Consider the following 12438-nt stretch of genomic DNA (forward strand, 5'->3'; position numbering starts at 1 on the left):
AACTTCCCTAAATCCTTTAACCACTGAGACAAAGAACCATTATGCCAATTCTCACACGCTTGTAGTGTGTGTTCTCTCATCCACCTGGCTAGGCAGATTAGGGCCTAGGCTGCCTTTGAAGCTAAGCTCTGACCTGCCCACTTTGCAATAAGGATGTCTCTAATGGTAGGGAAATGGAGCTCAGCCTTGGTAATGTTTCAGCATGATTCCACCTGCTGCCAAATGTGTTTTTTTCTTTTTCTTAGGCATTCCTCTTCTTTCTGAGAATCTCATCCAGCAAGAGTTTGAAGATTTTGAATGTTTGGGATATCTTGTAGTCCATCTGGGACTGCGGAGCAAGAGAAGGTCATAGGTTCCCAATGAACCATCATTACAGCACAAAATAGAGCTGGCACCATCGTGGACATATCAGATTTACCCTTCTGTATATGTTAAGAGTTACATGCACAGCTCCATGAGATGTTCCAGGCACAAGAGGAAGTTCTCTTTCAGCGTGCCTCTGGCAGCTGGACCCCTCAGTGGGTCCTGACTTACCTTCTTCAGGAAACCAGCTTCAAGTCTGCACTAATATGGGTGCAAAGCTGGAGACACTTGGATCTCCTGTACAGCATCATGGCAGAGAAGTGCCTTCCTGCACCTACAGGGGAAAGGCAAGGCTGCAGTGTTGGAACTGGCAATTGCAACGTGAATGATGGTGTTGCTGAAGGTCTGTGGAGGAGCAGTACCAGGTCCTGTATGGATGTGCTTCTGAGGGTGCTGCCTGCTCCAGAAGTGTTTTCTAACCTCACACAACTGATGGCACATCCAGTGCTCCCTGTGCTTTTCATGGCCACGTCTCTGGCACTGATGCAAAGCTCCTCCGTCCTCCAAAACTTTTGCAATAGCACTGCATTCAGTCTCACAGGACAGATGTTCTGGGAACGACCAGCAAAAAGGCCGAGAAACAAAGAACAAGATTCTTGGAATCTTTTCTGAAGAATGTGAAGAAAATTTTTATCTTAAAAAAAATCACATTCCTGCCCTTTCCTCATTCTTTGTTTGACAAATTGTTTTCTATTTACAGCCAGCCCTTTTTAATGCATTCTCCCTCCCCCAGCCTACTGGGTTCCTATTTTCTCCTTCTGACAATGTTACCATATGGTTCTATTATTCAGAGATTCCTAAACATGTATTACAACAGTCCTGAAAAATAATTAGGTGCTGCTGTGGTGTAAAAGCACATCTGTGATCAATGGCTCCCAGTGGAAATTATGGGATAAAACATCCCAAGACACTTTCCTATCTTTCTTCTTCCTCACTCCCGCTCCCATTTTCTTTCCTTCCCAACACACAACAAAAGCAAGCAGCAAAAGGGAAAAATTTCTGTGTGAACAGTTATTATCATTTTCTTTCTTAAAAGCAATGCACGTTGTGATTTGTGGTTTTTGAGTACAGCTAGGGGAAGAGATCTCCAGGGAGGAAAAGGTATATATTTAGAGTCTGTACATTTATAATAGAACTTAATTCTATGTTGATAACCAATGATTTACACCCTTTAATCCAAAAGCCCTCCTGTGCCCTGTAGGGAATTACAACATATGTCCAGCAAATTGGTAACCATATGCTTCAGTGAATGCATGGTCCCTCAGCCCTTCCCCTTCTCTGCTGCCATGAATGGTGCCCTGTTAAAGCAGTCTGCTCTCATAATTTACTCTGCCTTTGTTGAAGTCTTTGTCAAGGGGAGGTTATTTCTGAATTCTTTTAATATTGCACGTTCGTGTTTTTGAAAGGCTTCAGGCAGTTTTTGCTGGAGAATTTCACAAGTGAATCAATGAGGAAAAGTTTTCTCAGCTCCTGATGGAAGACATAGAGATATCTCCCACGCAACTTCTTCTCCCAAGTGCATATTGGGAAAACAAACGAAAATCAGAGCTATCAAAAACAGGATTCACAGCCACTTTGCTCCCAACCCCTCTGCTTCACCCACCTTGATGCCTGCTGATTCTGCTGATGGAACTGAACTGTTACAGCGCAGGCAACAAAAGCCTTCCTTGGTGCATCATGGAATAGAAACAAAAAGGGTCCCAGTATAGTTTTTTCCCTCTTTGTGACTGCTTTTTAACAGAAATGTTACAGTGCCTTCGGAGCAGTGGCTGGGAGATAAAGCTAGCTCATGCAGAGAGGCATCAAGTGAGTGAGCCTGCTGCTGCTCTCCCAGCAGGAAAGATTATCCCAGATAAGCAATGGCAGGGTAATATTCAACAAATTAGCTTGACTGATGAACCCTGCACTCTTGTCAGTATTAATGCCTGCTAAGTTAAGCAGGCCCATGCTTTTTTCCACAGACTTATCCTCAGAGACCAATGCAACTGAATCTATTTTTTCCCTACAGATGCTGTGTAGGAGGGGCTCTGGGGCTTCTCCAGTGAAGACAGGTTATCACAGGTGGATTTTTTTACCTAACCTGAGCGAGCCGCTGTACTGACAGTGACTGGAGGTAAGTGGCCACGCTGGGCCCTGTGGGAGGGCAGGGGGTATCCCTGCTAATTGCATTATCCCTTGCATTAGGGCGGTCTCTACTCTGCTCTCACAACGCCCAGGAGAACGGGGCAGCTCAGCCCAGGGCGGTGTGTGGAGGCACTGCTCAGCAGCGGTAATGCAGGCGAGCCTTGGATGGTCTTCATTAATCACTTGACAGCACGGCACCCCTCCCAAATTCTTGAAAAAACAGAGTGCTGTCAGTACCAGTCAGTTCCCTGACAAATAATATAACAATATGCACCCAAACACGGCATTATTGAGGATCGCTGATCTGCTCTTCCTGTCAGCAGGCAGGTAGTCATTTTGTGTAGGTTTGCTCAGAGGAAGGCAGATTTTAAAAATATCTTCCAGACTGTGTCACGGCAAGGACCCCAGTACAAAGCAGGACTGTGGGCTGGAGCTGGTGCTGTGGTGGTGGAGGAGCACAGAGCCAGGCGTGCTGCCAGCACTGCCCAGTGTCCTGAAGCCTGGAGCAATGGGCTCCAGCCCCCGGGGCTGGGAGGACGGAATCAAGCTTCCCTTGAATGCATTTCAGTGTGCTAAAGAATCGTTTTCCTCCGTTAAAATCTTGAACTGATTTATGAAGTGAGGTGCCAGAGCAAATCACATGCTCCTTTGACTCCTCTGCTGAGTTCATCTTTTATCCCATCACTAAGGGGCATTTCTTTAAGTAGTAGAGAGCTGCTGTTCCTAAAAAGAAATTGTGCACCTTAAATATTTGCTGATACAAATTTGAAAACCATCTGGCATGGATGGATTTATTGGTGTCAGATGAGAACTCTCCTGGGATGCCAGTGAAGGGCTGGGAAGTGCTGGTGCACAGGTTTTGTCTGTGGGATCCCAGACTTCCAAGGTAAAGGAACAAAGATCAGCTTTTCTTTGAGCTGCAGCATCTGCTGAAAGGAGACTTAGCAGTAGAGTTCCCATAAAGAAGATAATATTTGTCCTGTCTCAATGTCAAACTCTCTTCCCCTCCTATTCCCAGTTTGGTCTGGAGTTTGCATATCTCCATCCCCAGAGTGCTTGCTTAGTTGCAGCTGCCTGAAAGGCAGACTGGAAGACGAGAAATCGGATTTTATTCTCGCCTCTACCAAAATATTCTTGTGACTTTAGGCAAACAGTTTTCCTTACAAGGAAAATTTAAATAATCTTTTATACAATGCAGGTAGTAGTTACCTATTTCATAGCACGATGGGGAAGTTGGTTTTGTTTAGATTCATAAGATTGATACCTGAGCTGAATTTGCTTACACTTGTTAGGGGAATCTGAAGCTGAGACTTGAGTTCAGTCTGTTCATTTTCTTTCTGAAATTCTATTGGAGAGCTATTCAAACTGAATAGTCTTCCCAGCAGATAGGAAAAAAAAAAAAAAAGATCTACGTTTATTCTGGAGGAGTAACACCAGTTTTATATATATATATATTCATTCTCCAGAAATGTGTACACTTTGGTGAAAATGCTATTTTTGTTACAGAAAAAGATAAAAAAGAAAATATCCCTGGAAAGAGCTGTGCTATGTTCATTGGATATTGCTGTGTGTCTTTGCTTCTCATCTGCTAGTTGGAAAGGAGTACCAAACAAAAGCCTTTTTGTCATGAAAATCACCCACCAACCTCTGCCAACTGTCAGTCAGAGGAACAATAAATGTGGGAGCCAAACATGCCACCCACCAAAAACGTGTATGTGAGCTTGGGTTAAAGGACAAAGAAAGAAATTTGCACTTGCAATAGTCCAACACAACAGCATGGAAACAGCTCTGCCAGCACAGCTCCTTTCCCCCACCCAGTGAGGCGATTGGACCGTCTGGATTTCTCCGGATTCAAGTTTTCAGGGGCACAGTTCCCATCAACACCACAAAACGGAAATCATTTGTTCCCAGAGCTGATTGCAGCACAAGTCGTAACTGAGTCCTTGACTGTTACAGTCTAGGTTGGGCCATAGGCTAATTTGGGATGAACCGAGAATACAGATGGGAACAAATAAGAGAGAGGAATGTCGTAGCTTGAAACTAAATTCAGCTACAGCTCATAAACGAGAAATGGAAATCAAAATCCCCAGGCAGGCACAAAGGGTTTTGTGAGGCTGTTCTTGTTCACATGATGCAATCTCAAGGTTCGATGCCACCAGAAGGAATGACTTTTCACCACTTCCTTTCTCCTTCCTGGTGCCAGCTGATATGTTTGGGTATTGAAAAGTCCCTGATGACGTTGCACCCTACTCGCATGTCAGCATGACAGCTCCAAGCATGGGAGATGATGCCATGGCAAGTGCATTGGGTTGTGCCAAAGGTGCAGTTGAAGGGACCAAGAAAGCATCTATATCCAGTATATCCTGGAATAGTATAATTTGATACCGATACTGTAGTTATTGGAGACGGATTTCAAGCTATTCAAATCAGTCATCTGCTCAATAAGCCCAAAATTACAGTGCCATATGCTTGGTTTGCCTGAACGGATCAGTGAAGGGAGTTACCACCTTCAGATACAGTGACAGTTACCCCACCAAAGCTGTTTTAACAGGGAAGAACATCAACAGGGGCAGCTCAAGTGAGATTTCAGCACTCACTGGAACAATGGATATTTTAAAGTTAAAAATAATAATATTAATAATTCACAGTAGAAGAGCCTCCTTTTTCCCTCTAGGTAAATATGCAAGCCATAAATAATACTGCAGGTATGATGCAATGCTGGGGTATTTTTGTCTCTGGCATACACTGAGATCAGGTTTCCTGCTATCCAGTAATTTCCAAATACTTTGGCATGTCAAGTCACAGGCACTCCCACAAGGTGCTCGCCTGACCGATATACATCTGGTGTATTGTCCTAAGTGGGGGAAATGTGAGGAGGGGAGTGTGGTACCAGTGTAACTACACTGATCAAGGATGTGGGTTCCTTTGGTTGTGTTTTTAACCAGGAGGGCTGTAATACTGTAAAGCTTCCTGCAATTCTGCTGCTGTTCTGTACAACACAATACTTATTCCTATTCAACTCTGCAAGCTGTGTCTCTGTGCTGGATATGGGTGGGACTCCCCAAGCTGTATGAAGTGTGCTGTGTATGCTATGTTTTAGCCATCATAGCATTTGATCATACTTTTGCCATATGGAGCCAAAGAAGAATCAGTGACAAAGTCACTTTCTCAGAGATTCCCTTTAGAGGCAATGCATGCCAGCTGCAGCTTTAAGTGCACCGTCTTTATTTTTCTTCCAGTTACCCAAAGTTATCAGCTATATTCAAATCCTCTTCTGTTTAAAAAAAAAAAAAAAAAAAAAAAAATTGACCACATCATTTCTGTGAGGCTGAGCTGGCTATTACCCAAAGATATTATATAAGAGCTGTACAGTTACTGATGAAACCAGCAGAGCCCATAGCAAGCTACAGAGCTGTATTTCCTCCCTCTCTCCCTCTGCAACTCCTCTGTCGCTAAAGAAATTTCTCAATTTTCCCTGATGACAGAGCAATAATATACTGCTCCTTACAAAGCCAAAAAGCTGCTCATGTTCGGCTGTAGCACAAAAAGCTGCAAGCCAGGCTTTCAAAAGATAATAATGCTTTAGTGCAGCTACGTACAAGACAAAAACTGTTTGAGGGAAGCAAGATGCCAGAATTAGAAATTCAGTGCTGGAAAACAGCATGCATTTCCTGTCCCTGTGATGTTATTATATTGAAAAGGCTGCTGCCTTTTCTGTATCCTTCTTGCTAAATAGAGAGGATCTACCCAAATGTCCGCCTTTCTCTGCGTTTGCTCGCCTGTCTGCTTAGTAACTTTCAAATAATTGGCCCTAACAGAATTGCTCTGACGTAATTGTAAATAAGTGCCCTCCTGAATGAACCTCTACCTGATTCATGGTGTGACACTGAATCCCTCGCTAATTTGCTGTGTCACTCCCTCAGGTGGTGTGCTAGGGGCTGATAACTACATGGGTGCTTAGGAGAGATCTCCTGGCTCACTTGGAGTTGTGGACCTGATGGAAACAAACCTTGATGTCAGAATCAAGGCTAGAGCTCTACTCTTTCTCCTCCAATGGCATCACTCATAGAAGCAATTCTATCAATGCTCTTCTTACCCCTGCCTATAACATAGAGGTGATCCACAATTGCTCAGACTTCTGACCTGCAGGAAATGCTGTGTCCTGTCAGTGGTTTCCTCACCAAATTCTCTCCTGGAGATAGGCTGGAGCTGATGCTCTGTGCTTTCTGGTTTTCTAGTGTTTGGGAAAGCACAGGTTCCAAATTGCACTAAAATTCTTTTCAAATAAAAATAAGAACCATTTACAAATCAAAAGCAGAAATTCTTAAATGTGCAATTGGTTATAAATTGAATAGGCAGCATCACTCATTTGCTTTCTGCCAGCCCAGCATGTTGTAAAATCATAGAATAATTAAGATCAGAAAAGGCCTCCAAGATCATCTAGTCCAACCACCAACCCACCACCACCATGCCATTGAACCACATCTCCCAAAATCGTCTGGGTGGACACAAGTTGAACTGTTACCTTGTCTCTCTGGAGAGAGGGCTGGTGAAAGCAGCCTCATCCACATCCCACAGTTAGGAAACTGTGGCCCCGGGGACAAGCACAGCTGGCCATGCCAAGTCACTCTCTCATGACTTGGCCGTGCCTACTGATAAGTGAAATGTGCAAACGGCCCTCACAGAGCTCCTTGGGAGCAGCATTTCCACACTGCAAGAAACCATCTGCGCCCCTTGCACTGACTGGCATCTCTACTAACAGTCTGAAAGGAAATGCCTGAGTGGCTCATGTCTAAGCTATGTCTCTGCTAGGTGAGACCATCCAGACAGAGCTGAATCATTTGCTGAAAGGAGAGCCCCATGTTCAGCCCTATTGGTAGAGAGCATCAGGCTCAGGGCTCTGAAGTGAGTGCTGAAAGTATGGTTTCAAAAAGCAGAAAGAAATAGCTGTTTTGTTTAACTTGCAGCTTTCCCTTCTAAAGAGGACGACGTTCATTTGGAAAGCAAAACTATAAACTATGTCTTGGTTTGACATGCAGCTTTAGGATGTTTTGCATCTGATTTCTGGCGACCAGTGAACTAAGCTGGGACATTTCTTTTCAGAAGTACAGAACATCCGTGATTAACTGGCATCATTCAGACTAGTGCAAAATGCTACAACTCCCACATTCTCTAAAATTTGGTGTTTCCAGGTCAGTACACTCAGAAACCAATTTCTGGTGCTTCACATCAGCCCCGATCTACAGAACTGCCCACACTGATTTTTACAAAATGGAAAGGATAGATCTGACATCACTGAGCTTCTTCCACTAAAATTTGGCAGCCTTTACTCATGTGAGGTGAGAAGGAGTTGTGTAGTGTATTATGTTCTTCTTATACACCTCCCCCCTACACACTCACACACACTTATTTATATATATACAATCCCCAAAGACTTTTTGTCTCAGCCACTTTTTAAAGTAAACTGCTCTACCTTGGATGTGTTCCATATCAAAGCTGGGAAGCCTTAGTACACACAGAGCAGACTGGTTTGCAGATGATGAAGCAAACACCTGTTTTACCTGCTTTTATTTTTTTATTTGACAGAGTGAACTTTCAGCACCTACACCTGTGACTTTACAGGTGGTACTATTATGTTGCTACTGCAGTTCAGTTTGTTTCCTCTATGTAATCTCTAATGTTTCTCATGAAAGTTCATCTCTGAGGTAAGTGTACTCAGTGGGACACTTGTGTATACACCCCTAGCCACCTGTTAAAAACTAAATGATTTCTCTAGGCTGCCAGGAGTGTGGATTCATACTTTAGATCTGCACTGTTCCAAAAGAAGCAGTCCTGTCCTCCCCCAAGCATCAGGCTGCATCTTCCTGCCACCTCCCTTCTCAGTGCTGGCACTTGGGCTGGAAAGGATTCACCTGCTGCCTGCCTGAAGACTTTTTACTTTCAGGGCTGTTTTTCAACTGGATCAGCAGGCAGGTCTGGCACTGCACCAAACCCCATGATGACTGGTACCCACACAAGAGAGCTGATGGCAATGTATGGCAGGAAGGAAGCAGACTCAGATTGGTTTAAACTGACCATTAAATCCTTTAATGAAAGCTGCTAGTGTGTGTTAGCATTGATTCGCCTTCCGTGCATGTCATAGCCATCCTATCTTCAGGTGCTGACCAAGTTTCCTGCTCAGACTTGTTTACAAAGTCTCCTCTCCTACCTGCTGTAGAGAACCTGCTCTAGCAGGGAGCTGGACTCAGTGATCTTTAGAGAACCCTTCTAACCCCTATGATTCTGTGATTATTTGACTTTCTTGCTAAGGTCCAGCCGTGGTGTAGCTCATGTCGCGCTACAGAGCTGATGGGAAACTGGTTCTCATCAGATTGGATCTATCTGGGGATTTACAACTGCACCCCCATCCTACAGTTTCACTTCTTGCTTCTGATTCAGAGGAATTACAAAGCCTGAAATGGAAGTTAGCTGAAACCGTGACAGGCCCCTCATTATCCTTTTGCTTTTGGTAACAAAGATATATGAAAGTCCGTCTGTGAGCAGAGCTGATATGAGGGGGCCAGGCTGGGTCAGGAAGCCTTTAACAAACACCAAACCAAGCTGCTGTCCCACGTCATGGGCAGAGCTGGCGGCACATCCTTACTCGTTGGTTTTGGTGATGTCCCCGAGCTTTTAGGGGCAACTCCTTCCTGCACGGGACTTGGTGCTCCAGGAGGTGCGGTGCATTTCGGCGGCAGGTGGCTAGGTGGCGCTGGGTCGTGCTGCTGTCCCTGCAGGGATGGGGGACCGGTTCAGGGTCGTATCGAGGTGTTGTTTTAGGATGTAATGGGAACAGCTTTTCTGCACAGACATGATTTGTGAGTCTCTCACGTGGAGCTGAAGAAAGAGGAATCACTGCTGTTTCTGCATCTTGCAAGCTGTGAACGGCTGGGAGAAGGGAGTCGGACAGAGCTCCTATAGTGTTTGTGGCCATGCAAAGTTATCTGTTTTGCTGAGGGAGAGTCTGTAAGTATGTCTGTACAGGGTGCCCCTTACAGGGTCACCTGGTGGGGAATGGCTCTGCTTCTTGTCTTTTCTGTGCAAGAAGTTTCAACAACAGTGGCCAATATCTTCAATGATATTGCCACTTACTTTGAAGAGCCAGAGGAATTACTGGATGTTCCCGGCACCCACAGTACCTTATAAGCAAGGTCTGAGTGCTGTGCTGGTCGTGGCCTGACATAGTGATGGGACACTTTTCTCCTGCAGTTGCTTTTGTAAAAGCACGTTTAGATTTTTCTTAACCACCTGAAGCTATGCAAAGCTCTCATAACTGTGTAGAGAAGACTTGTCCCCCTTTATCCTGAGGGATTATGTTAAAATATGTGCTTATTCTATGTGGCTTTGGTCTGATAAAAACCCATGGCAGCTGAGCACGAGCACAGGTATCAGCCAGGGGCTGAAGCCCAGCACAGTCTGAGTGCTCCAGCTGGGCTCCTCCTGCAGACAACACATGAGGCAAGATGAGGCATTCTGGATGTCAAGAAACCCTACAAAATGTAAGAGGGCCTCTAAAAAAGCGTCCTTGCAGAGCTTTGCTTTGCTTGCATCAGTCATCCCTTCTAGGTGCTCTTTCCTGACATAATGTTGGTGCAAACGTGTTGCTTGCTTAGCGCTGCAAAATGAAGGGAATCTGCTTCCTCCCTGACAGCTGGGTGATGTCTGCAGCCTGCTGTGAAACCCTCTGATGACTCACTTCTCTCCTGAGGGGTTTCCACTGATAAATTCACAAAACTATGTTCGCAGTATTATTTGTAGGCCTCTCCCACTCACCGTGTCCCGCCACGCTCTATTTGCCAGAGCACATGCAGAAAACTCCCTCTGCCAGAGGCTCTTTCCTATGCCTCCCCAACACCTCCGAGTTCCTGGGGGCAGACACAGCTCTGAGAACAAATTATCCAAAAATTTGAAGAAGTCAGAGCAACTTTTCTCTGTTCAGAAGTTAGCTGAGGGAGGAACTGGAGGTTTCAGTGGAGAGGTCACTGAGCAGAACCAATTCTGTCTCTAACCAGGCTGTGACCTCTCTCCTTTGTTTCCAGAGCGCTTTGGCACAAATAAGTAGTAAAAAGTCTCTGGGTCCAGAGAGAGCATTTCTGTCCTCGCTCTTAATACTTTTTAGTGGGTTTGGTGCAACACACTTGGGAATAAAAGCCTACACCTGCCTCTCTTAGGAGCTGCATGTCTTCAAGGGCTGAGTCACGCAGCAGAATAGCTCCTTGGATATGACTGAAATAACACAAAGAGCTTAGCAAAGGGAAATGGCATTCCTGGTGGGAAGATCCATGAGGCAGTGTTGCAAAGGAAGTGGTTGAAACCCACGTGTTGTGTCACTGCGGGCTGGGCTGAGCAAGGCACTGGCAGGAAGATCCATGGGCTGCTCACAGATGGCTTTTGGGATTACAGTGCCTAAGTCCCGTGGCTCAAATCGTTCATTTTCAAGGGAAAACTGGCTGAAAAGTCCTGCAGCAGAGCAGCCCAATGAGGTCCCTACCTTTTCAGTGGCCTGAGCAACATTGTCAGCAAGGACATTCTTCAGAGTGTGCGTAGAGCTGAAGTCTATCAGTAGGTGACCCCTTTGGTCCCATCAGCAGGAATTTCTGCTGCCTCAGCCCCAATTCAGCCCACTCTCAGGCAGCGGGTTAGGGTCAATCATTAACCTCTTCCGGCCCTCACTCCTCCAGAGGGCTGGGAGCACAGGCTGCATTGTGCTCGGAATTCTCTCTCTTTGAGGGAAAGGCACTGCCCGGACCAACCATCCTGCGTCTCTCCCACCCCCAGTTATCCCACAGCTTTGTTCCCACGTTAGAGCTGCAAAGAGGAAGCAGTGAGCTAGACCAAAGGCATTGCTGTCACTTAGTCACTTTGGCCATAAACCTCCTCCTTCCAGACTTTTGTGGAAAGGTGAGTTTTCCTGTAAGATTCAGCTTTTTGTTTCAAAACTGGCAAGCAGAGAAGCATGCAGGCAGTGGGACCTGTCCTTGGGGTGGGCGTGCTCCTTCTTTAGACTGTGGCTCAGAGGTGGCTTCTAAAATCAGTGCACACAATGGAGCAGACAAACTTTTTCTCCTTAGGGTTTGTCTGCACAGGGAAGTTTACCACTATAATTATACCTTATGTTACACCAGTATTTCCACCCCATATGAATGTTCTTATTTTGAAATAAGTGTGTCCAAACAGAGCTACACTGGTGTTTTTAGCAGTATAATTATGCTAGCAAATTCTAAGTGTAGACCAGACTTTCGACGCCAATGTCATGTTACAGGGTGAAAAGCACTGTTACAGACCACCATTATCTTCTGATAGCTAGCAATTCTGTGTTGAGTTTTGCTGTTACTTATTTTCACAATCTCATCTTTTTTTAAACTCTTTCAGAGCCATCTTTAATTATTTCAGAACTTAAGATCCACTTTCCCGTCTTCTTCCTCCCATCTGAAATGCACAGTCTGATTTTGATGATGATCACAAGTGCAGTTAGAAAACCTGGCAGCTCTGAAAAGCAAGTGCAAGAGCTCATTATACACAAGCCCCTTTGGAAAAGGCATGTATAACAGGTAGCCTTCTACACAAGCCCAGCAGCAGTGCGCTTATCAATTTAGACTCAGCATTATTGTCAATATATTTTGCAGATGGCAACAGCTTGTTCCATGTGAGAGGAATGGGAAATTTCCCAGCACACTGATGCCCTGATGTACAAGTTTAATTGAGACACCTTTAGAAGGACTCTGTCATTAATTAAGAATCACAGTTCCCCTCAGGATATCGATGCAGGCTGTGCTTACAATGTGTGCAAAGCCATGGCTCTCAGAGAAGTGTTTGGAAGAGTAAACAAGAGGCACGTGGCATCCTGAAATCTTCCACCTGAGGAAAAATCGATGTTGCTTTCCTTGCAGCGCTTACAAACATCAGCACCCA

General features: G+C 45.1%; 1 long non-coding RNA gene across 3 annotated transcripts in view; it reads left to right on the top strand.

Moving 5' to 3' along the window:
* The window catches only part of LOC116231633 (uncharacterized), a 61549-nt gene that overhangs the window by 33799 nt on the left and 15312 nt on the right, over positions 1-12438 (top strand). Inside the window, exons 3-4 of one of the 3 annotated variants that reach the window (XR_016468844.1) lie at positions 246-728; positions 2372-2476. This is a non-coding gene — a long non-coding RNA (uncharacterized LOC116231633). The other 2 variants (XR_016468845.1, XR_016468843.1) reach the window with 2 other exon arrangements.

This window comes from Phasianus colchicus, chromosome 8 (genome assembly GCF_987193195.1).
Source record: "Phasianus colchicus chromosome 8, bPhaCol1.hap1.1, whole genome shotgun sequence".
NCBI lineage: Eukaryota > Metazoa > Chordata > Aves > Galliformes > Phasianidae > Phasianus > Phasianus colchicus.